Source organism: Vulpes lagopus, chromosome 14, assembly GCF_018345385.1.
Source record: "Vulpes lagopus strain Blue_001 chromosome 14, ASM1834538v1, whole genome shotgun sequence".
In the NCBI taxonomy this organism is placed as follows: domain Eukaryota; kingdom Metazoa; phylum Chordata; class Mammalia; order Carnivora; family Canidae; genus Vulpes; species Vulpes lagopus.
The window spans coordinates 20,443,604-20,464,744 of record NC_054837.1 but is presented as its reverse complement, the minus strand read 5'-3'; the positions used below and the strand labels follow the sequence as shown (position 1 = coordinate 20,464,744).

Genomic DNA, 21,141 nt, shown 5'->3' with positions numbered 1-21,141 from the left:
GTCTGACCGGCGTCTGTCCATCCACCAGTCACCCACTCATCCACTGGAGACTCAGGCTTGTCCGCCAGTTTGTCTGTCTCTCTCCCAGTAGGTCATCTCCCAGGAGGACCCCAAATCAGTACCAAGCAAAACAAGGAACCTCTGGAGGACCTTTCTTGGGGTCGCTCTCTGGTGCAGCCTGCAATCCAGCCTTTGAAGCCAGATTCAATACTTTCAAGGTTGTATATCCCTTAATGTTCCACATGTCCACCCTCCCTAAAGGGAGGCTTTTCCAAAACTCTGCACGGAGCAGAGGGGAACCTTCTACTACCTTCTACTACCTTCTTCTACCTTAGTAAGGCATTCAAGGAAAAACTTCAAGGCGATTACACCCAGTGCCAGGCACAGTCTCCTGAAACACCCACTGCTACCCCAGAGCCCAGAGGGGCTCTGCTCCTGTGCACTCGAAAATCAGGTAATAATAACAGCTGCCATTCATTGAGTGCCAGATACTTCATAGCTACTATCAAAATTAGTTCTCAGGGCAGTCCAGATGGCTCAGCGGTTTGGCACTGCCTTCAGCCCAGGGTGTGATCCTGGAGACCCGGAATCAAGTCCCGCGTCAGGCTCCCTGCATGGAGCCTGCTTCTCCCTCTGCCTGTGTCTCTGCCTCTCTCTCTGTCTTTGTCTCTCATGAATAAATAAGTTAAATCTTTAAAAAACAAAATTAATTCTCATAGAGGCATTTATTACTATCAGCCCTTCCCCACTCTTTGCAAAGGATGATGATAGTTTGTCCATTCTACATAAAAATGCTCTGTAAGTACAACTTCAAGTCTCCTTGCCCACAGGAATCCAGCTCCCAAGATCCCAAGACCCTCTAGGTCAAGTCTTGGAGGACCCTTCCAGTCCTCCAAGAAGCAGATATTGAGTTAGAGGGGGTGGGGGTGGGGCAGTTAACGCCCATGAAAGAGAAAGGGGAAGAAGCAGGATTGGGCAAGGACTCTGATCTGACAAAGATAAATAACCTAACAGGGAGTGCCAGAACAAAAACTCATTGGAGGAGGCCCACTGGGCAGAAGTGTTCAAGCCCCAGTACCCCCATCGTGTTCAGCCACAGGCTGGGGATACCTGGAAGAGTGCAGCCTTGCCCTGAAAACCCTGTATCTGGAAGCCACGATTCCTTGATCTGGGTACAAGATCATTGAAGGCAGAATCAAGTGGTTCACCTCTGACTGCCACATTCTCTTGTATTAAAATTCAAGAGCCAAGACTGCTCCCCATCTGGGCAGTCACGATATCTCATGCCATCCAACACCTTTAATGTATCTCTGTTTTGTAGGCACTTCTCATTACTGCAATTTACATGGAGTGGTGGGATTATTTGATAAATGTCTCTCATCCTATTAGACTAAAAGCACGTGGGGCAGAAACCGTGTCCATTAGTATGTGTGTGGCATAGAGGAGGTGCTGCTCAATATATATTTGCTGAATGACTGGTGCATTATGCCGACAGTTGGAACAGAGCAAACCATAGTGCCTTTCCTCAGAAAGTTCAGTTTTATTGAAGACACAGAAGATCAGTTGTGAAGTCACTCATTAATTCACTCAGTGGTGAGATATTTAACAGTGTCTTCACTGTACCAAGAGCTGTACTCAGGCTGGAGATACAGTGATGAATAAAATTGATATGATGCCTGCCTTCTTCGGGTTTCCAGACCAAAAAGGCAGGCAGAAGAGCAAATAGGCGAGTATGAAGGATGAATAGCCTTCCACCATTCCCAGCTGCAAAGCCTGTGGAAAAGACAGAGGCCATGGTGCCTTAGAAGGACTAGAAGGAATTTGCAGCATGAAATATGAGGTGGGGAGTAAAAATGGGGAGACGGAAGGGTCAGCAGAGCCATATTTTTTTTTATATTGATTACAAGTTGATACAGTAACATTTAGGATATACTGGGAAGGTTTAACATTAATTTTACTTGTTTCTTTTTATCTTTTTATTTTTTTAAAGTATTTTTTTAATTTTTATTTATTTGTGATAGTCACAGCGAGAGAGAGAGAGAGAGAGAGAGAGAGAGAGGCAGAGACACAAGCAGGCTCCATGCACCGGGAGCCCGACGTGGGATTCGATCCCGGGTCTCCAGGATTGCGCCCTGGGCCAAAGGCAGGCGCTAAACCACTGCGCCACCCAGGGATCCCCTCTTTTTATCTTTTTAAATATGGCTACTAGGAAATTGAAAATTATACACATGGCTTGCATTTTGTTTCTAGTGGATAGGGCTGAGTTAGAGAGTGCTTAGTGGACCTTTATAAGTATGCTTCCTGGGGGCAGCCCCGGTGGCACAGCGGTTTGGCCCTGCCTGCAGCCTGGGGCGTGATCCTGGAGACCCAGGATCAAGTCCCACATCAGGCTCTCTGTATGATGCCTGCTTCTCCCTCTGCTTGTGTCTCTGCCTCTCTCTCTCTCTGTCTCTATGAATAAATAAATAAAATCTTAAAAAAAAAAAAATAAGTATGCTTCCTGGGATTCCTGGGTGGCTCAGTGGTTGAGTCCTTTGGCTGAGGACGTGATCCTGGAATCCCAGAATCAAGTCCCACATTGCGCTCCCTGCCTGCATGGAGCCTGCTTCTCCCTCTGCCTGTGTCTCTGCCTCTCTCTCTGTGTCTCTCATGAACAAATAAGTAAAATCTTTTTTAAAAAACCCCAATAATCATAGATTTTTTTAAAAGAAGATTAACTTGCATTGACAAGGCAGACAGACACCGCTGCTAAAACTGAATTCAGAGTTTCCAGGATAAGGAAACAGCCACCAAGAAAGCAGAGGCCCATCTAGTCTGTGGAATGTCTCTGTGCTGCTCCTTCCACCCTGATGGCTATGGATGTCCCAGCACAGTAGAGTTAGGTAGAGGTTAAGTGCACATTGGTTAGGCAGAGGGACTCCTACCCAGGTTCAAACCCCTGCTATACTCCTTGCTGGTGATGAATCTCTGGCCATTTACTCCCTGCACCTCAGATTTTCACCTCTGCAGAAAGATGAATACTAGCCACCTCTCAGAGTCAGTGTAGGATTAAATGAGATACTATATATTTAGTACTCAGAACAATCCTTGCTGTCAATAAGTGCTCTCTGGCTCAGCCCTATCCACTAGAAAAAAAAAAAAAAATGCAAGCCACATAGGTAATTTAAAACTTTCTAGGGGCACCTGAGTGGTTTGGATGGTTGAGCATCTGCCTTCAGCTCAGGTCATGACCTCCAAGTCCTGGGATCCAGCCCCACATTGGGCTCCCAGCTTGGTAGGGAGTCTGCTTCTCCCTCTCCCTCTGCCTCTCCCCCCTGCTTGTTCTCCCTCTCTCTCTCTAAATAAGTAAAGAAAGAAATAAAATATTTTTAAAAAATAAATAAAAAGGTAGAAAGCAACAAGTAAAATGAATCTTAATATATTTTATCTAATCCAATATATCCTAAATGTTCTCATTTCATCTTTATTTCCTTACTTTTTTTTTTTTTTAATTTCTTTACTTACTTAGGAGAGACAGAGAGAAGATTTGCAGGGGGAGGGGCAGAGGGAGAGAGAGTGTTAGGGAGACTACAGCAGAGTACCAAGCCCACACAGGGATGGATTCATGACCCTGTGATCTCGACTTGAGCAGAGACCCAGAATCAGATGCCCAACTGACTGCACCACCAGGTGCCCCCCTCATTTCAGAAAAAATTATTTTAAGATTTTGTTTATTTATTCATGAGAGACACAGAGAGAGGCAGACATAGGCAGAGGGAGAAGCAGGCTCCCACGGGGATCCCTGGGTCACTCAGCAGTTTAGTGCCTGCCTTTGGCCCAGGGTGCAATCCTGGAGTCCCGGAATCAAGTCCCACGTCGGGCTCCAGACATGGAGCCTGCTTCTCCCTCTGCCTGTGTCTCTGCCTCTCTCTCTTCCTCTCTATGTCTATCATAAATTTAAAAAAAAAAAATTCTCATTTAAAAAAAGAAAAAAAGAAGCAGACTCCCTGCGTGGAGCCCTATGCAGGACCCGATCCCAGAACCCCAGGATCATGCTCTGAGCTGAAGGCAGGTGGTCAACGACTGAGCCACCCAGGTGCCCCTCTTTTATTTTATTTATTTCAGAGGAAAGAGAAGAAAGTGCAAACATGAGATGGGGGAAGAGCAGAGGGAAAGGAAGAAGTAGAGTTCTGGGTGAGCAGGAAATCCAAGCCACCGACTGAGCCACTCAAGCATCCCTTTCATTTCAACATGTATTTATTTGTTTCTTATTTATTTATTTATTTGGACATCTGCCTTTGGCTCAGGTCATGGAATGGGGTCTTGGGATCAAGCCCCATGTTGGGGCTCTGCACTTAGCCAGGAGTCTGCTTCTCCCTCTCTCCCACTGTCCCTCCCCCTGCTCATGCTCTCTCTCTAATAAATAAATAAAATCTTTAATAAAAAAAAGTAAAGATCCAAGTAGAAAAAAAAGTATCAGAAATTTCTCACTTTTTTTGCATGTGAAGTCTTCAAAATCCAGTGTATATTTTGCATTTAGAGCACATCTCAGTTTAACTAGCCACATTCCAAGTGCTCAGTAGCCACATGTGGCCAGTGGCTACCCTATGGGACAGTGCAGCTTTAAATGTGAGCTGGCATCATTATTTTTGGGGATTTTGACCCAAAAGCCATTTCCTTAGAAAACCATGCCCTGACCTGCAGTGCCCCTGTTATTAAGATCTTTTTTTAGCACCAGGAAGGCACTCCTGACAATTATAATTAAACAGTTCCTGTGCACTCGTTTGCAGCTCTGTCTCATACTTGACTCTAGACTTCAGGAAGCTAGAGACCATGTCTTAACTGTGCACTGACTGATGTTGGGAAGACAGAAGGGATTAAGGGGAGGGGGAAGATTTAGAAAAGTAAATTCCAGGGCTTACAATATAGACGTGGAAGTTTTCTTTATAGTAGTTGTTCATGGTAGGAAGACATTTAGAAAAAAACAGATCAACTAAAAGATTAAAATCAAGTGTCCAGGAATGCCTGGGTGGCTCAGCGGTTGAGCGTCTGCCTTCAGCTCAGGGAGTGATTCCCAAGATCCTAGGATTGAGTCCTGCATTTGGCTCCCTGCATGGAGCCTGCTTCTCCCTCTGCCTGTGCCTCTGCCTCTCCCATGAATAAATAAATGAAATCTTTAAAAAAAAAAATGTCCATAATTCCCTCCCCTCAAAAAAAAAAAAAAAAGAATCTTGAAGTACATCCTTAATTATTTTCTGGAGATCAGTTCCTAGGTGTGGAAGCACTGTTTCAGAGGTTAAGTGTACTGTTGCTGTCGGTTCTTTTGCTGGGTGTTGACAAAGTCCTGTGCAAACCAGCTGTGTCCAGAGAAATGTATAACCGATTATTTCATACACATTGACTTGCACACAATACCTCATGAAGAAATCCCCTCAGATGTGGTACAAGGACCACCAGGGGAATGAGAGATGTATAAATGGTATATAAGCGGAGATTTCTTATTTTAATAATTATATATTCACATATGTTAGAAAAATACCTAAGTAACCCATAAAACCAATAAAGCTGTCCCTTGAATAACACAGGTTGGAAGTGTGCAGGTCCACTTATATGGGGATGTTTTTCAATAAATTCAATATTAAAGAAGTGACTGGGTTGCTCAGTTGGTTAAATGCCTGCCTTCGGCTCAGGTCATGATCCCAGGGTCCTGGGATTGAGCCCCACATCGGGCTCCCTGCTCGTCAGGAAGCCTGTTTCTCCTTCTCCCTTTGCCCCTTCACTCCTGCTCTCTCTCTCTCTCTCTCTCTCTCACTCACACTTGCTTTCATTCTCAAATAAGTAAATAGAATCTTTTAAAAATACAATATTATAGTTTAGGAAGAGGCTAAGTTAAAAAAGTGAGTCATTTACAGAGAAATATATAGTAAGTTACAGCACAGTGGGTTCTCAGTGACAGCAAAACTCATGGAGTTTGGGACACTTCCTGATGTGCATCCACTCCTCAAAAGCACAGGGTAGTTGAAGGAGTCTAGCTGGGGCAGAGGAGCACTCCGGAAAAACTGGACAATAGAACAGAAAGTGAGACCTCAGCTGGAATCCCAACCTCCTGTTACCAGTCTCCGCCATAAGGTGGGGCAATGGTGAGGATTCTGCTCAGTAACTGACACTCCATATCTGCCTGGGAAGGGAGGGATTTTTACACCAAGAATTGTAGGGGCAGGAGGGATCCCAAGAGACTATCAGTCCTTCTGTGGGTGAAAGGGGCTGGATTCCCTCCAAAGCTGCTCCACACTCAGTGTCCCCATGGCAGCTAAGATCCCCACATGTTGACAGGTGCACACTGGGAAGTCATACCCAATCCTCTCTGTCCTCCTTTATACATAAGACACACCTAATCAAGTGTACTATTTCAATGGGCTTTGACAGATGGATATACCCATGTAACCACCAACTCAATCAAGACACAGAACATTCCATTGCTCTTTCTTGTCCCTGGTTTTTGATCCCCTGTCCCCTGACTGCTGGCCCCAGGTAACCACTGATTTGTTTTCTGTGACTATAGATTATCTTTGCATTTTCATTTTCATTTTCTTTTTTTTTTTCACGATTGTATTTATTTGAAAGAGAAAGCACAAGTGTGGGGGTGGGACAGGGAGAGGGAGAAGCAGACTCCCCGCTGAGCAGGGAGTCCCTGGGATCATGACCTGAGCAAAGGTAGAGCTTAATTGCTTAACCGACTGAGCCACCCAGGTGCCCCTGCATTAACTTTATAATGCTTTTATGTAAATGGAATCATACAATATGTATTCTTTCGGGCTTTTTTTTAAAGATTAATTTATTTATTTGTGAGAGACACAGAGAGACAGGCAGAGACACAAGCAGAGGGAGAAGGAGGCTCCATACAGGGAGCCCAGTGTGGGACTCGAGCTTAGTACTCCAGGATCACACCCTGAGCCAAAGGCAGACGCTCAACTGCTGAGCCACCCAGGCATCCCTCTCGCTCTCTTTTTTTTGCAGGGTGTGCGGACGCCTGGCTTCTTAGGCCTCAGCATGTTCACAGGATTCATCCATGTCATGTGTATCAAGAGTTTGCTCCTTTTTATTGCTGAGTAGAACTCCTGTGTATAGGTTCTCCACTGTCCTGTTGATGGATATTTGGGTTGTTTCACCAGTTTTGGCCTCTGTGAATAAAGCTGCTATGAATATTCATAGAGAAATCTTTGAGCGGACATATGTTATCATCTCTCTCAGGTAGTCACCTAGGAGTGGAATGGCCAGGTCTCAAAGTAATGTCTAAAAAAATGTACATGGTCCAGGGTAGCCCGGGTAGCTTAGCAGTTTAGTGCTGCCTTTAGCCCAGGGCATGGTCCTGGGGACCCGGGATCGAGTCCCACGTCGGACTCCCTCCATGGAGCCTGCTTCTCCCTCTGCCTGTGTCTCTGCCCCTCTCTCTCTCTCTGTCTCTCATGAATAAATAAATAAAATCACAGCTGTGAGTCTCTTTCTGGAATGTTCTTCCCAGTTCTTGTTCCTGCTCATCATTGAGATCTCACTTCACAAGTCACTTCTGTGGATCCTGGACATGCTATCTACAACCCCTCAACCTCCATGTCAGACCCTATATCCCTTTATGCCAGCTTATTTTATTTACTTTCACCTTTTGACATTGTGTTCTGTGTTTATTTGCTTATCTGTTGATTATTGTCTCTCCCTCCCCCAATAAAATGTCAGTGTTATGAGAAGAGAGGCCAGGCTTATCTTCTCCACCAGTGTCTAGAATGGCAGGTGTTCCGTAAATATCATTTGAAAAAAGGAAAGGGGGGATCCCTGGGTGGCTCAGCGGTTTGGCGCCTGCCTTTGGCCCAGGGCACGATCCTGGAGACCCGGGATTCAGTCCCATGTTGGGCTCCCGGCATGGAGCCTGCTTCTTCCTCTGCCTGTATCTCTGCCTCTCTCTCTCTCTCTCTCTCTCTCTCTCTCTCTATCATGAATAAATAAATAAAATCTTAAAAAAGAAAAAGAAGGAAAGGCTGGGACACTGAGGCATAAAGAGATATATTGCCTGGGCTGTGGGGTTAGTTGCATCCGGATGAGAACCCCAGCCCCAGTCTCTCTGCTCAATCACACACCATGCACAGAGTTTCCCAGGATTGACAACAACCTCTCAAGTAGAGGGGTCTTAGCTACAGTGCTGTTTTGTTTTGTTTCAAGATTTTATTTTTAAGTAATCTCTATACCCAACATGGGGTTCAAATTCACAACCTCAAGATCAAGAGTCACACACTCTACTGACTAAGCCAACCAGATGCCCCTGCAGTGCTGTTTTTAAGAGCAAAAGACTGGAAACAACCCAAATGTCCATCCACAGGGGAATGGTTAAATAAACTACATAAGGTCCTACAACGGGAAACTGTGCAGCCACAAAAGAGATCCGGGAAGATTATTATGTACTAATATGAAACAGTCTCCAAGATCTAAAAAAAAAAAAAAGAAAGAAAGAAAGAAGAACAGTGTGTGTAACATGTGTATCATTTGTGGGGGAAAGTGTGAAAAATATATTTGTTAATAAGCTGCTGCTATATGCTGGAGATACCTGTAAGAATACATAAACACTCCTGTTAACTGGCAGGCCATTGGGGTGGGAAGGCGATTTCACTAAATACCTTTTTGAGTCTTTTGAACTTTTTTTTTTAAGATTTAATTTACTTATTTGAGAAAGAGAGCTAGCATGAGCTGGGTGAGAGGCAGAGGGAGAAGCAGACTCCCTGCTGAGCAGGGAGCCGAACAGTGGGCTTGATCTCAGTACCCTGGGATCATGACCTGAGTCAAAGGAAGGGGCTCAAATGACTGAGCCACCCAGGTGCCCCTTGAATCTTTTGAATTTTGAACCATATATGGGATTTTATGTATTCCCATAATGAGTTGATATTTTATTTTTATTTTTTAAAGATTTTATTTATTTATTCATAGACACAGAGAAAGAGAGGCAGAGACACAGACAGAGGGAGCAGCAGGCTCCATGCAGGGAGCCTGACGTGGTACTGGATCCTGGGCCTCCAGGATCACACCGCAGGCTGCAGGCAGCGCCAAACCGCTGCGCCACTGGGGCTGCCCTGAGTTGATATTTTAAAAATAAAATTACGATTGCATTGTAAAAATGACACTGCAGACATGAACATGAAGGGGAATCAGCTGCTTAAGAGTAATTCAAGGGAAGCTTGGAAATATTTTCTGGAAAAGAATGAACACTGACCTGGTTTTTGGTGAATGGGAGGCAAGCGGTGAGAAGGGCATTCCAGAAGAAGGGGCTGGCTGGTGTTTCCAATATATGAGAGCCCCAGAGTAAGGGCAGCAAAAATGAAAGCTTCCAGCCTCCCCTGCTTATATCCCCAGATAGTTCAGAGGGTGGATCTTCGCAGGAGCATCGGCCCTCTGGGGGAAACCCTTAGGGTCCAGGAGTCGCAGGACAGACAAAAGTTTAAACCCTGCCCTGCCACCTGCCAACTGTACAACCTTGGGCATGAGACTTCATATTTCTGAGCCTCAGTTTCCTTATCAATGAATGTGTGTGAGGTTGCAGGTCTGATATTTACTTAGCTGGGTGGTTTGAGGCAAGTGCCTTGACCACTCTGAGGCTTTGTTGCTGTAACTGTAAAATCTAGATAATAAAACATATGTTTCCCAAGGTTGTTATGCCATTTCAACAGCCAGAAAAACGCAAGAAAAGGGCTGAGAAACTGAAGCCCTAATTATCATGGGAGTGGGATTTTAGGGCTGGGAAAGAAAAACACAGATCGGGGATCCCTGGGTGGCACAGTGGTTTGGCGCCTGCCTTTGGCCCAGGGCGCGATCCTGGAGACCCGGGATCGAATCCCACATCGGGCTCCTGGTGCATGGAGCCTGCTTCTCCCTCTGCCTGTGTCCTCTGCCTCTCTCTCTCTCTGCTCTCTCTCTCTGTGACTATTCATAAAAAAAAAAAAAAAGAAAGAAAAAGAAAAACACAGATCTAGGGGTATCTATCTAGTCACCAAAGAGTTGCAGAATCAAGACTGTGAATATTATTTTTTTTTTTTTAATTTTTATTTATTTATGATAGGCACCACAGTGGAGAGAGAGAGAGGCAGAGACACAGGCAGAGGAGAAGGCAGGCCTCCATGCACCGGGAGCCCGACGTGGGACTCGATCCCCGATCTCCAGGATCGGCCCCTGGCCGCCACCCAGGGATCCCGACTGTGAATATTATTAATCATATTAATAGCTATCATTATATGATCATTATTATATTAGAATAATTATTATTGGGAACATTTATTGGTTGAAATGTGGGATGCACCATGTTAAGTCTTTTACATTATCTCATTTAATCCTTGCAAAAATCTGGGGCACCTGGTTCAGTGGTTGAGCATCTGTCTTTGGCTCAGGTTGTGATCCCAAGGTCCTGGGATCGAGTTCCACATCAGGCTCTCTGCAGGGAGCCTGCTTCTCTCTCTGCCTGTCTCTGCCTCTCTTTCTGTATCTCTCATGAATAAATAAATAATTCTTTAAAAAAAATCCTTGCAAAAATCCAAGGAGGGGTTGGTTCATGCCTATTTTATAGGTAGGAAACCAAGGTTCATAAAGTTACCTGCTGGTGGCCACATGGGTACAAAGTGGTCAAGTCAGGATTCAAAGCCAGAACTTGAGAGTCCATGGGCTGGTTCATGAATGGGAGTACGAGGGTTGCGTTGCCGCTTTTTGGAAGGTTGGAGCTTCCCATCTGGCTTGGACACACAGCCTTAGGAAGGCCCTGCTATCTCTGAATTAGGAGGGAAGGCATGGTCTGGGTCTCTCACCAACCTGCTGAAGTCCTTCAGGACACCAGAATAAAACCCAGTGGCTTTCCATGACCTCTAATCCCATGAGAAGACCCAGTGTAGGGGCACCTAGGTGGCTCAGTGGCTAAGCATCTGCCTTTGACTCAGGTCGTAATCTTGGGGTCCTGGGACTGAGTCCTGCATCGGGCTCCCCACAGGGAGCCTGCCTCTCTCTGTGTGTCTCTGATGAATAAAATAAATAAAATCTTAAAAAAAAAAAAAAAGGAGTAGAATAATTTGGAAGAATAGTCTCACCTACCTGTGGCTTTCTCCTCTAGTAGTGAAAGTGGGCTTATGGTGGGGGGGATCTTTGACAGTCTCTTCATATATATAATGCTTGGATATTATATGCAAAATTACATGTAGTGATTTTATAATTAGAAAAAATTAAGTGGTGAAATAGAAAACAGCATGTTATTTTTATTTTTTTAAGATTTCATTTATTTATTCATGAAAGACACAGAAACATAGGCAGAGGGAGAAGCAGGCTCCCTGCAGGAAGCCTGATGTGGGACTCAATCCCAGGTCCCCAGGATACACCGTGAGCCAAAGGCAGACGCCCAACCACTCAGCCACCCAGGCGTCCCAGAAAACAATATGTTAAAATCACACAGATTCGCCTTCAAACAGCTAATTTTATGGTTTTTTTTTTTTTTTAGGATTTTATTTATTTATTCATGAGACACACAAACACACACACACACACACACACACACACAGAGGCAGAGACACAGAGGGAGAAGCAGGCTCCATGCAGGGAGCGCAATGTGGGACTTGATCCCAGGCGTCATCCCTATTTTTTACTGTTTTACATCATATTTTACTCCAATTTAAAAAAAGTCAGGGATCCCTGGGTGGCGCAGCGGTTTGGCGCCTGCCTTTGGCCCAGGGCGCGATCCTGGAGACCCGGGATCGAATCCCACATCAGGCTCCCGGTGCATGGAGCCTGCTTCTCCCTCTGCCTGTGTCTCTGCCTCTCTCTCTCTCTCTGTATGACTATCATAAATAAATAAAAATTAAACAAAACAATATAAATTTATAAAAAAAATAAAAATAAAAAAATAAAAAATAAAAAATTAAAAAAAAGTCATCACAACTCAAATTATCCAGCCAAAAGAAGATTCCAGTACACCTGAGAGCAAAATATCATATGGATTTTCTAAAACTTTTCCCTTTTAAAAAATAAAAACATTATTTTGTTTTCCTTAAGCTATTTGTTCATCTCTTCTGTGGTTTTTCCATGCCTTTCTTTTTCTTTCTTTCTTTTCTTTCTTTCTAAGTTCTTTCTTTCCCTTTCTTTCTTTTCTTTCTTTCTTTCTTTCTTTCTTTCTTTCTTTCTTTCTTTCTTTCTTTCTTTTTAAGGTTTTATTTATTTATTTATGAGAGACAGAGACATGGGCAGAGGGAGAAGCAGGCTCCCCGGGGTTGGGGGGCGGGGGGAGCGGGAGAGCTGGATGTGGGACTTGATCCCAGGACCTCCGGATATCGACCTGAGCTAAAAGCAGACATTCAACCACTGAGCCACCCAGGTGTCTTTTTTTATTTATATATTTAAAATTTTTTTCATGCTTTTCTTTCTTGTGTTTGCCCACAAATTAGTCACCATTTTACTTACTTGCTGTTCTAATTTCTAAGGAAATCACTCACACACACACACACACACACACACGCACGCACGCACATCACATCATATGGGTCAGTATTTACCAGAGCATCAGCTGACATTCTGATCAATACAGAATTTGCCAGGGAAGCACTATCTCGTTTCCTCCAGACCCGGTTCAATACCCTGATTAGCCATCTTGGCAATCAGCGAAGGTGGAAAGAAATGGTTGGGGTGAATTTCTAAACCACATTATCAAGGGTATTTATTTATTTATTTATCTATTTATTTTTAAAAGATTTTATCCATTCATTTGACAGAGAGAGCATAAGCAGGGGGAGTAGCAGGCAGAGGCAGAGGGAGGAGCAGTCTTCCCCCCTGAGTAGGACCATGACCCAGCTGGGCCATGACCCAGGCGAAGGCAGACACTCAGTCAACTGAGCCACCCAGGCAGGCCCCCACCAAGGATATTTATATTGGGACACCTGGGTAGCTCAGTGGTTGAGCCTCTGCCTTTGGCTCAGGGCGTGATCCAGGGGTTCTGGGATCAAGTCCCACATCAGGCTCCCCCACAGGGAGCCTGCTTCTCCCTCTGCCTGTGTTTCTGCCTCTCTCTGTGTCTCTTATGAATAAATAAATAATCTTCTAAAAAAGGATATTTAGGGATCCCTGGGTGGCGCAGCGGTTTGGTGCCTGCCTTTGGCCCAGGGCGTGATCCTGGAGACCCGGGATCGAATCCCACGTCGGGCTCCCAGTGCATGGAGCCTGCTTCTCCCTCTGCCTATGTCTCGTCCTCTCTCTCTGTGTGTGTGACTATCATAAATAAAAATTAAAAAAATAAATAAAAAAGGATATTTATATTGAAATTTTAGCCTCTGGGTAGCACTTCTGGCTCCTCTTGAAGTTTTTTTTCAAGATTTTATTCATTTATTCATGAGACACACACAGAGAGAGGAAGAGACATAGGGAGAGGGAGAAGCAGCCTACACGCAGGGAGCCTGATGCAGGACTGGATGGATCCGGGACCCCAGGATCAGGTCCTGGGCCAAAGGCAGGCACTAAACCGCTGAGCCACCCAGGGATCCCTCCTCTTGAAGTTCTTAATCAATGTGGATTCTCTAGGATGCCCCCCATTTTGCTTCCCAGGATCCTCCTTTGAGCAATTTTCACCCCCCTCTTTTTTCCATCATGTTCACTCAGTTCTGATACATTAGCTTATCAGGGGACTCTTATCAACTTCCTGCGACCACAGGTCCTGAATACAGGACATCCCCCAACCCCTATTCTGGGTTCCAGAGAAGGAGTGACATTAATTTATCTTACTCAGCCAGATGTGATGACTGATCAGGAAGTAGTTTAAGAAGGTGGTCATGGAAAGCAAAGGGCTTTTAGTATCAAATGGTTCCTAGGGCAAGTGTTCATTCCACAGATTACTGATGACTTTTACCGTAGAGACAGACCAGTTACTGTCTTAACCAGGCAATTAAATTCAGCATCACAGGGATCCCTGGGTGGCGCAGCAGTTTAGCGCCTGCCTTTGGCCCAGGGCGCGATCCTGGAGACCTGGGATCAAATCCCACGTCGGGCTCCCGGTGCATGGAGCCTGCTTCTCCCTCTGCCTGTGTCTCTGCCTCTCTCTCTTTCTCTCTGTGACTATCATAAATAAAAAATGATAAAAGTAAATAAATAAATAAATTCAGCATCACAGACAATGGAAGATGTGGTACAAAGTTCACAGAATCACCCTTGAACTTCTCCTGAATCTAATCAAGCCAGGAAGTCTTGGTTACAGGAAATATATGGTGATAAAGGAATATGTTAATCAACACCTCTCGGGGATAGGATCAGATGAAGTCAGAATGTGGAACTTCTACAAGATATCTGTCTTGGGCTTTTCAAAAAAAAAAAATATCAGTATAATGAAGGAAAGAAAAAAGGCAGAGAGACTTTGTCTAGATTTTAAAAGACCACACATGGAAAGTAAAATGATGCAGCCACTCTGCCAAATAATCTGGCAATTTGTTACAAAACTAAACATGTAATTTCCCATATGGCCCAGATAATCAAAACTTTATGCTCACACAAAACTTGGAGTTGTTTTTTATTTTTTCTTCTTCTTTAGTGAGCTCTATGCGCGGTTTGGGGCTTGAACTCATGACCCCAAGATCAAGAGTCACATGCTCTACTGACTGAGCCAGCCAGGGCCCCTTGCTTTCATGGAACTTGTACACAAATGTTCTTAGGAGCTTTACTGGTGACAGTAAAGTACTGGAAGCAACCCACATGTCCTTCAGTGGGTGAATGGTTGAACACTCTGGTACTTCCATAAACGGAATACTACTCAATGAGAGAAAGGAATGAACAAAATATTGATACATGCAACAACCTGGATGGACCTCAAGGATGTTATATTTGGTGAAAAAAAGTTAATCTCAAAAAATCACATACCCTGGGACGCCTGGGTGGCTCAGTGGTTGAGTGTCTGCCTTCAGCTCAGGGCGATTCTCCCTCCTTCCCAGGATCAAGTCCCTCATCAGGCTCCCTGGGAGCCTGCTTTTCCCTCTGCTGTGTCTCTGCCTCTCTGTGTGTGTGTCTCTCATGAAGAAATAAATAAACCTTAAAAAAAAAAATCACATACCCTATGATTCCATTTATATAGAACTCTGAAAATACAAAGTCTAGTGACAGAAGAGAGTGGGGGAAGAGATGGGAGGTGGGGATGGTTTACAAAGGAACATGAAATTTTGGAGGAGCGATGAATGTGTTCACTATCTGGATCACAGTAATGGTGTCATGAGTGCACAAGTTTCAAAACTTAGAAAATTGGGTGCTTTAAATATGTGTAGTTTATTGACTGTCAATTATAACCCAATAGAGTTATTATTATTATTTTTAATGGAATTGGGGTATCTCTGGGTGGCACAGCGGTTTGGCACCTGCCTTTGGCCCAGGGTGTGATCCTGGAGACCTGGGATGGAGTCCCGTGTCGGGCTCTCTGCGTGGAGCCTGCTTCTTGCTCTGCCTGTGTCTCTGCCTCTCTCTCTCTCTCTCTATGTCTATCGTGAATAAATAAGTAAAGTCTTAAAAAAAAAAAAATTGGAATGGGAGGGCAGCCCCCCAGTCCCAGCGGTTTGGCGCTACCTTCGGCCCAGGATGTGATCCTGGAGATCCGGCTTCGAGTCCCACGTCGGGTTCCCTTCATGGGGCCTGCTTCTCCCTCTGCCTGTGTCTCTGCCTCTCCCTCTCTATCTGTCATGAATAAATAAATAAAATCTTTAAAAAAATGGAACGGGAGAACGGTTTCTGTGAGAATTAAATGAAGCATATTATGCACTTTTTGTGTAGTCTGGCATATGGTAAGTGCTCAATAGTGGCTGTCGGAATTTGGCTGGTGTTCTGAACGGCTCCATCACATTTTTCTGCTTATTTTCTTCAGAGCACTGAAATAATCTGTAATTTTCCTAGCTTATCTCTTCATTTACTTATTTATGGTCTGTCTCAAGACTGAGCTCCAGGGAGCAGGACTGCGTCTAATTTACTGCTGGGGCAGTTTTCCCCAGGGCCGCCCGGAACCAACAGATGCCCTTTCACTACCTTCGCCCTTAACCACATCCTTTTGCTTACAGACCAGAGAAGCGTTTGATGGGTGTTGGCCCACGCGTGTCCAGCTGGATCTGCTATGCACAAGGGTAGGCCTCTCGGAGGCTTCTGTCCCGGGACACCCTGGCCTTCCTCCAGGCAGCTGGGGTAGTGGAATCCAGCACACCACTGGAGGTGAGGGACTTGGTTTCAAGGACAGCTCCTGGAACTCCACAATGGAACCTGAGTAAGTGTGCTAGGTCCGTTTTCCCCGATTGCTTTAAAAAGCATTTGGATAAGAGAATTGCGCATTCTCCCATTTTTTGCAAATCTTTCAGAACAGGATGAGTAAGTGTATCGTGTCCATTTTCCCCAAATGCTTTAAAAAGTGTTTGGGTAGGGACTGCCTGGGTAGCTCAGCGGTTGAGTGTCTCTCAGGGTGTAATCTCAGGGTCCGGGACCCCGAATCGAGTCCCGCATGGGGCTCCTTGCGGGGAGCCTGGTTCTCCCTCTGCCTCTCGTGAATAAATGAAATCTTAAAAAAAAAAAAAAAAAATCGGGGGCGGGGGGGGGGGGGGGACGGCAGCCCGGGTGGCTCAGAAGTTTAGGGCCGCCTTCAGCCCGGGGCGTGATCCTGGAGATCCATATCGAGTCCCACGTCAGGCTCCCCGTTTGGAGCTTGCTACTCCCTTTGCCTGTCTCTGCCTCTCTCACTCATGAACAAATAAATAAAATCTTAAAAAAAAAATAAAAATGGGTAAGAGAATTGCACACTCTCTCACTTTCGCAAATCACAGCTTCACAATGGTATTGTTCATCTCAAATCAACAACGAAATAGGAAACTTACTTCTTTGCGTTGACAGACCGCACGATGTGGAGCCAAATAAGCTGAACTTTCCCGGGGCAAACAGAGCCAGGAAAAAACGGAAAAAGCGAAAAAGCCACCAAACTAGTTAGTTCATTCTCAACGCCTAACGCTCCTGAACTTCCTTTTCAGACAAAAATATTCAGTCTCCGTAGAGACTGTCAAAAATTGCCAATGCCGACTATATTTCAAGTCGTCATGGCGGGGTATTGGGAAAAGTTTTCAATTAGCAATAATCGCGCCTCGGATAAACCTCATTGGCTACGATACTGCCACTGCGCAAAGCTGGGGAACGTGAGCACGCACCCTGCTCCCCCACGGATGACAACTGCCTTTACACTGAGGGTGAGCGACTGTCGGCGAGTTCGTGGATATGACGCGTTCTGCTTCCAGCAATTATATTCGAGGTCTGTCTGCACGGGAGGCTTCCTGTTGTTCGATCATCTCGTGTCGAACATTCAGATTTTGGAAACGGGAGTGCATCCGCTGCGAATGCTGGGTAATATTATGCAAATCTTCATGACATCACAGAGACGGCCAGGTTAGTTGTATTTTGAGTAAAAACAAAAAACAAAAAACCACCCTGAGCAGCGGGAAGGCAGGGAAAGGGCGAGTGAACCAACCTAAGAAAGAAGAGCAGCTGCGGGCGTAGGTGCAGACGGACCGGCGGGCAAAAGTCGCAAGGAAGCATCTGTACAATCTCGAAGGCTTAACGGAACAAACGAGGGAAAGACAAAATGTAAACTAACGTGACACAGAAGACCCCTAATTCGACTTCTAACTAGCATGGACCTTAATACGCACAGAAAAATCCCACCGTAGCATCACTAAGATACGGCTCGGAACTCCTCTTACCAAGAAAAGCTAGACTTAAAGCCTCCAAGTAACATTGTCTTTTTTAGAAACCATCATAAATCAGTCTCCGTAGAGACTGTCAAAAATTGCCAATGCCGACTATATTTCAAGTCGTCACGGCGGGGTATTGGGAAAAGTTTTCAATTAGCAATAATCGCGCCTCGGATAAACCTCATTGGCTACGATACTGCCACTGCGCAAAGCTGAAAAGCAACGCCCCCCGCTCATCATCCCCAATAGGCAAGGTTCCTATTTCAGAAAGGCGAGTTTGAGTCTCATGGAAAAAATCACCAATTATTGCCTGGTTGGAAATTAAACAATCATATGAAGATCTTTCAAAAATGCATAAGATGTTTCCAAAGGTTTCTTTTCTTGGTATCGCGTAACTAAGTTCTGATGGAGCATAAAGCAAAGCATTATGGGACGGAACATGCTAATCGCTTAATTCATAGAGTGAATTGGGACAGATGAAAAATGCGCTGCGTCGGCGTGCTGCTCGCTTGTCTACCGATTCACAATGTAACTATCATCTCCAAAATTGTTTATTTATTTTTTTTTAATAAATTGTGGTAACCGATATATAACAAAATTTACCACTTTAACCGTTTTAAAATATACAGTTCAGTAGCAGTAAGTACATTTGTTCTTTGCTACCCTCATCACTACCTCTCCAAAATTTTTTCATCATCCCAAATTGAAACTCTGTACCCATTAAACACTAACGCCCTCCCCATTCCACCCTTTCCCAGCACCTGGCAACTTCTGTTTTCTGACTCTACGAATTTGACTCCTCTAACTACCTCATATAAGCAGAATCATACAATATTTTATTTTTTGTGTCTGTTTTTGTGGGAAGTTTTTAGCTTTATTTATTTAACTAATCTCTCTTTTTTTTTAAATTTTTTTATTTATTTATGATAGTCACACAGAGAGAGGCAGAGACACAGGCAGAGGGAGAAGCAGGCTCCATGGATTCGATCCCGGGTCTCCAGGATCGCGCCCCGGGCCAAAGGCAGGCGCCAAACCGCTGCGCCACCCAGGGATCCCTATTTATTTAACTAATCTCTATACACAATGTGAAGCTGGAACTCAGGATCTCCGGATCAAAGAATTGCATGTTCTTCCCACGGAGCCAGACAGGTCCCTGTCTGGCTTCTCTCATAGCATGTTTTAAGGTCTATCCATGTTGTAGTATATATCAGAATTTCATTCCTTTTTATGGCTGACTAATATTCTACTTATGGAATTTTATTATCCATCCATTATTCTATGAATCCACATTGCTTCCACCTTTGGCTATCGTGAATAATCCTTCTACATGACAGTGGCATACTAGTATCTGTTTGAGTCCTTGTTATCAACTCTTTTCTGTGTATAGTTGGAAGTGGAATTTCTGGATTATATGGTAATTCTTTATTATTATTATTATTATTATTGTAATTAAGATGTAAACAGAAGTCTCCAAGAAAGTGACATTTTCCCATTTTATTACATTTTTACAGTTTTTATTTACTAATTTTAAAAGATTTTATTTATTTGAGAGAATGAAGGAAAGCACAAGAGGAGGAAGGGGGCAGCAGGAGTGGGAGAAGCAGATTCCCCCCTGCGCCAGAAGCTGGAAGTGGGGCTTGATCCCAGGATTCAGATCATGATCCGAGCCAAATGAAGACACTTAACCGATGACCCACCCAGGGGCCCCCTCCCAACATTTTATTTTATTTTTAAAGATTTTATATAGGGCAGCCCCGGTGGCTCAGCGGTTTAGCGCCGCCTTTGGCCCAGGGCATGATCTGGAGACCCTGGATGGAGTCCCACGTCGGGCTCTCTGCATGGAGCCTGCTTCTATTTATTCATGAGAGAGAGAGGCAGAGATATAGGCGGAGGGAGAAGCGGGCTGCCTGTGGGTAACCCTGTAGAACTCGATCCTAGGAGCCCGGGATCATGACCTGAACCGAAGGCAAACACTCAACCACTACCCCAAATGTTTTTTTTTTTTTCCCCCAAATGTTTTATTATAAAAAATTTCAAACATGAGGGGTGTCTGGCTGGCTCAGTTGCTAAAGCATGAGACTCCTGATCTCAGGGTTGTAAGTTTGAGCTCCACTTTGGGTGTAGAGGTTACTTCCCAATAAACTATAGTTGTTGTTTTTTTTAAGTGTTGTTTTTTAACATGGGCTCTAATTCACAACTCTGAGATCAAGACCTGAGCTGAGGGCACTTGGGTGGCTCAGGTCATGACCCCAGGGTCCTGGGATCAAGGTTGGCATCCGGCTCCCTGTAGAGCCCATTTCTCCCTCTCCCTCTCCCTGCCACTCCCATTGCTTGTGCTGTCAAATGGATAAATAAAATATCTTTTTTTCTTTAAGTAAAAAACAAAACAAAACAAAATAAATGCCCAAACCTGAACTGAGATCAGGACTCGGCCAAGTAGGGCAGCCCGGGTAGCTCAGCGGTTTAGTGCTACCTTCAGCTCAGGCGTGATCCTGGAGACCCGGGATCCAGTCCCACATCCGGCTCCCTGCATGGAGCCTGCTTCTCCCTCTGCCGGTGTCTCAGCCTGTCTCTCTCTCCTCTCTGTGTATTCTCATGAATAAATAAATAAAATCTTTAAAAAAAAAAAAAAAGACTTGGCCAACTAACCGACCGAGTCACCTAGATGCTCCTAAAATCTTTTAAAAATTTCAAACATGAAATATTCAAAGTATTGCTCAGTGAACATTCATACAGACATCATCTAGATGCAAATATGATATCTTTAAAAGTCCTGTTTGGGAGTGCCTGGGTGGCTTTGTCGGTTAAGCATCCATCTTTGGCTCAGGTGTGATCCCAGGATTCTGGGATAGAGGCCCCCTCTCCATCTGGCTCCCTGATCAGCAGGGGAGTCTCCTTCTCCCTCTCCCTCTGCTCCTCCCCCTGCTTGTACTCTCTCCCTCTCAAATAAATAAATAAAATCTTTTTAAAAAGTTCTGTTGGATGCTGATGCGTAACCAATGTTTTTTCCACAGGGTAGGAAAAATTAGTGGAAAAAAGGACTAGCAACTTGATTGATTTTAGATTATTTTACTTGATCCAATCAATGACTTAGTCATTAATTCCTGGTGTGGTGAAATTGTGTGTTTCACCAGCTGCCTTGGATGACTTCATCCTCCATGGAATGAGTTTCCAGCACTAAGAGAAATGGAAAAGTCAGCTCATTTCTCCCCAGAACCTGAGATTCTTTGGGACCTAAAAGCACAATAGCTCTGTATTAGCAGTCTCTCGATTAATGGTGCTCAGTCCACTTGGCAAGCTGAAAAACAATATGGGTTGGAAATTTTTTATAACAAAATTTGGCTGGGGGAACATCAGTGTTTTGGCATTTCAATAGGTTTTGGTCAAACAGCCATAAATGCAGAAAATATTCCTG

The 21,141-nt window shown here is 44.5% G+C and overlaps 1 long non-coding RNA gene and 2 other non-coding genes across 3 annotated transcripts; all 3 read right to left on the bottom strand.

Annotated features, from left to right (window-relative positions):
• Positions 1–1,516: 1,516 nt before the first annotated feature.
• Positions 1,517–15,638, bottom strand: LOC121475415. The gene is made up of 2 exons (XR_005983753.1): positions 15,577–15,638; positions 1,517–1,773 (listed from the first exon to the last, which is right to left on the bottom strand). It is a non-coding gene; the product is annotated as an uncharacterized LOC121475415 (long non-coding RNA).
• A 1,388-nt stretch (positions 15,639–17,026) lies between these two features.
• LOC121475896 lies at positions 17,027–17,167 on the bottom strand. The gene has a single exon (XR_005983845.1). It is a non-coding gene; the product is annotated as a U4 spliceosomal RNA (small nuclear RNA).
• Positions 17,168–17,799: 632 nt separating this feature from the next.
• On the bottom strand, positions 17,800–17,940 carry LOC121475897. Its single transcript, XR_005983846.1, has one exon. It is a non-coding gene; the product is annotated as a U4 spliceosomal RNA (small nuclear RNA).
• Between the last annotated feature and the right edge of the window lie 3,201 nt (positions 17,941–21,141).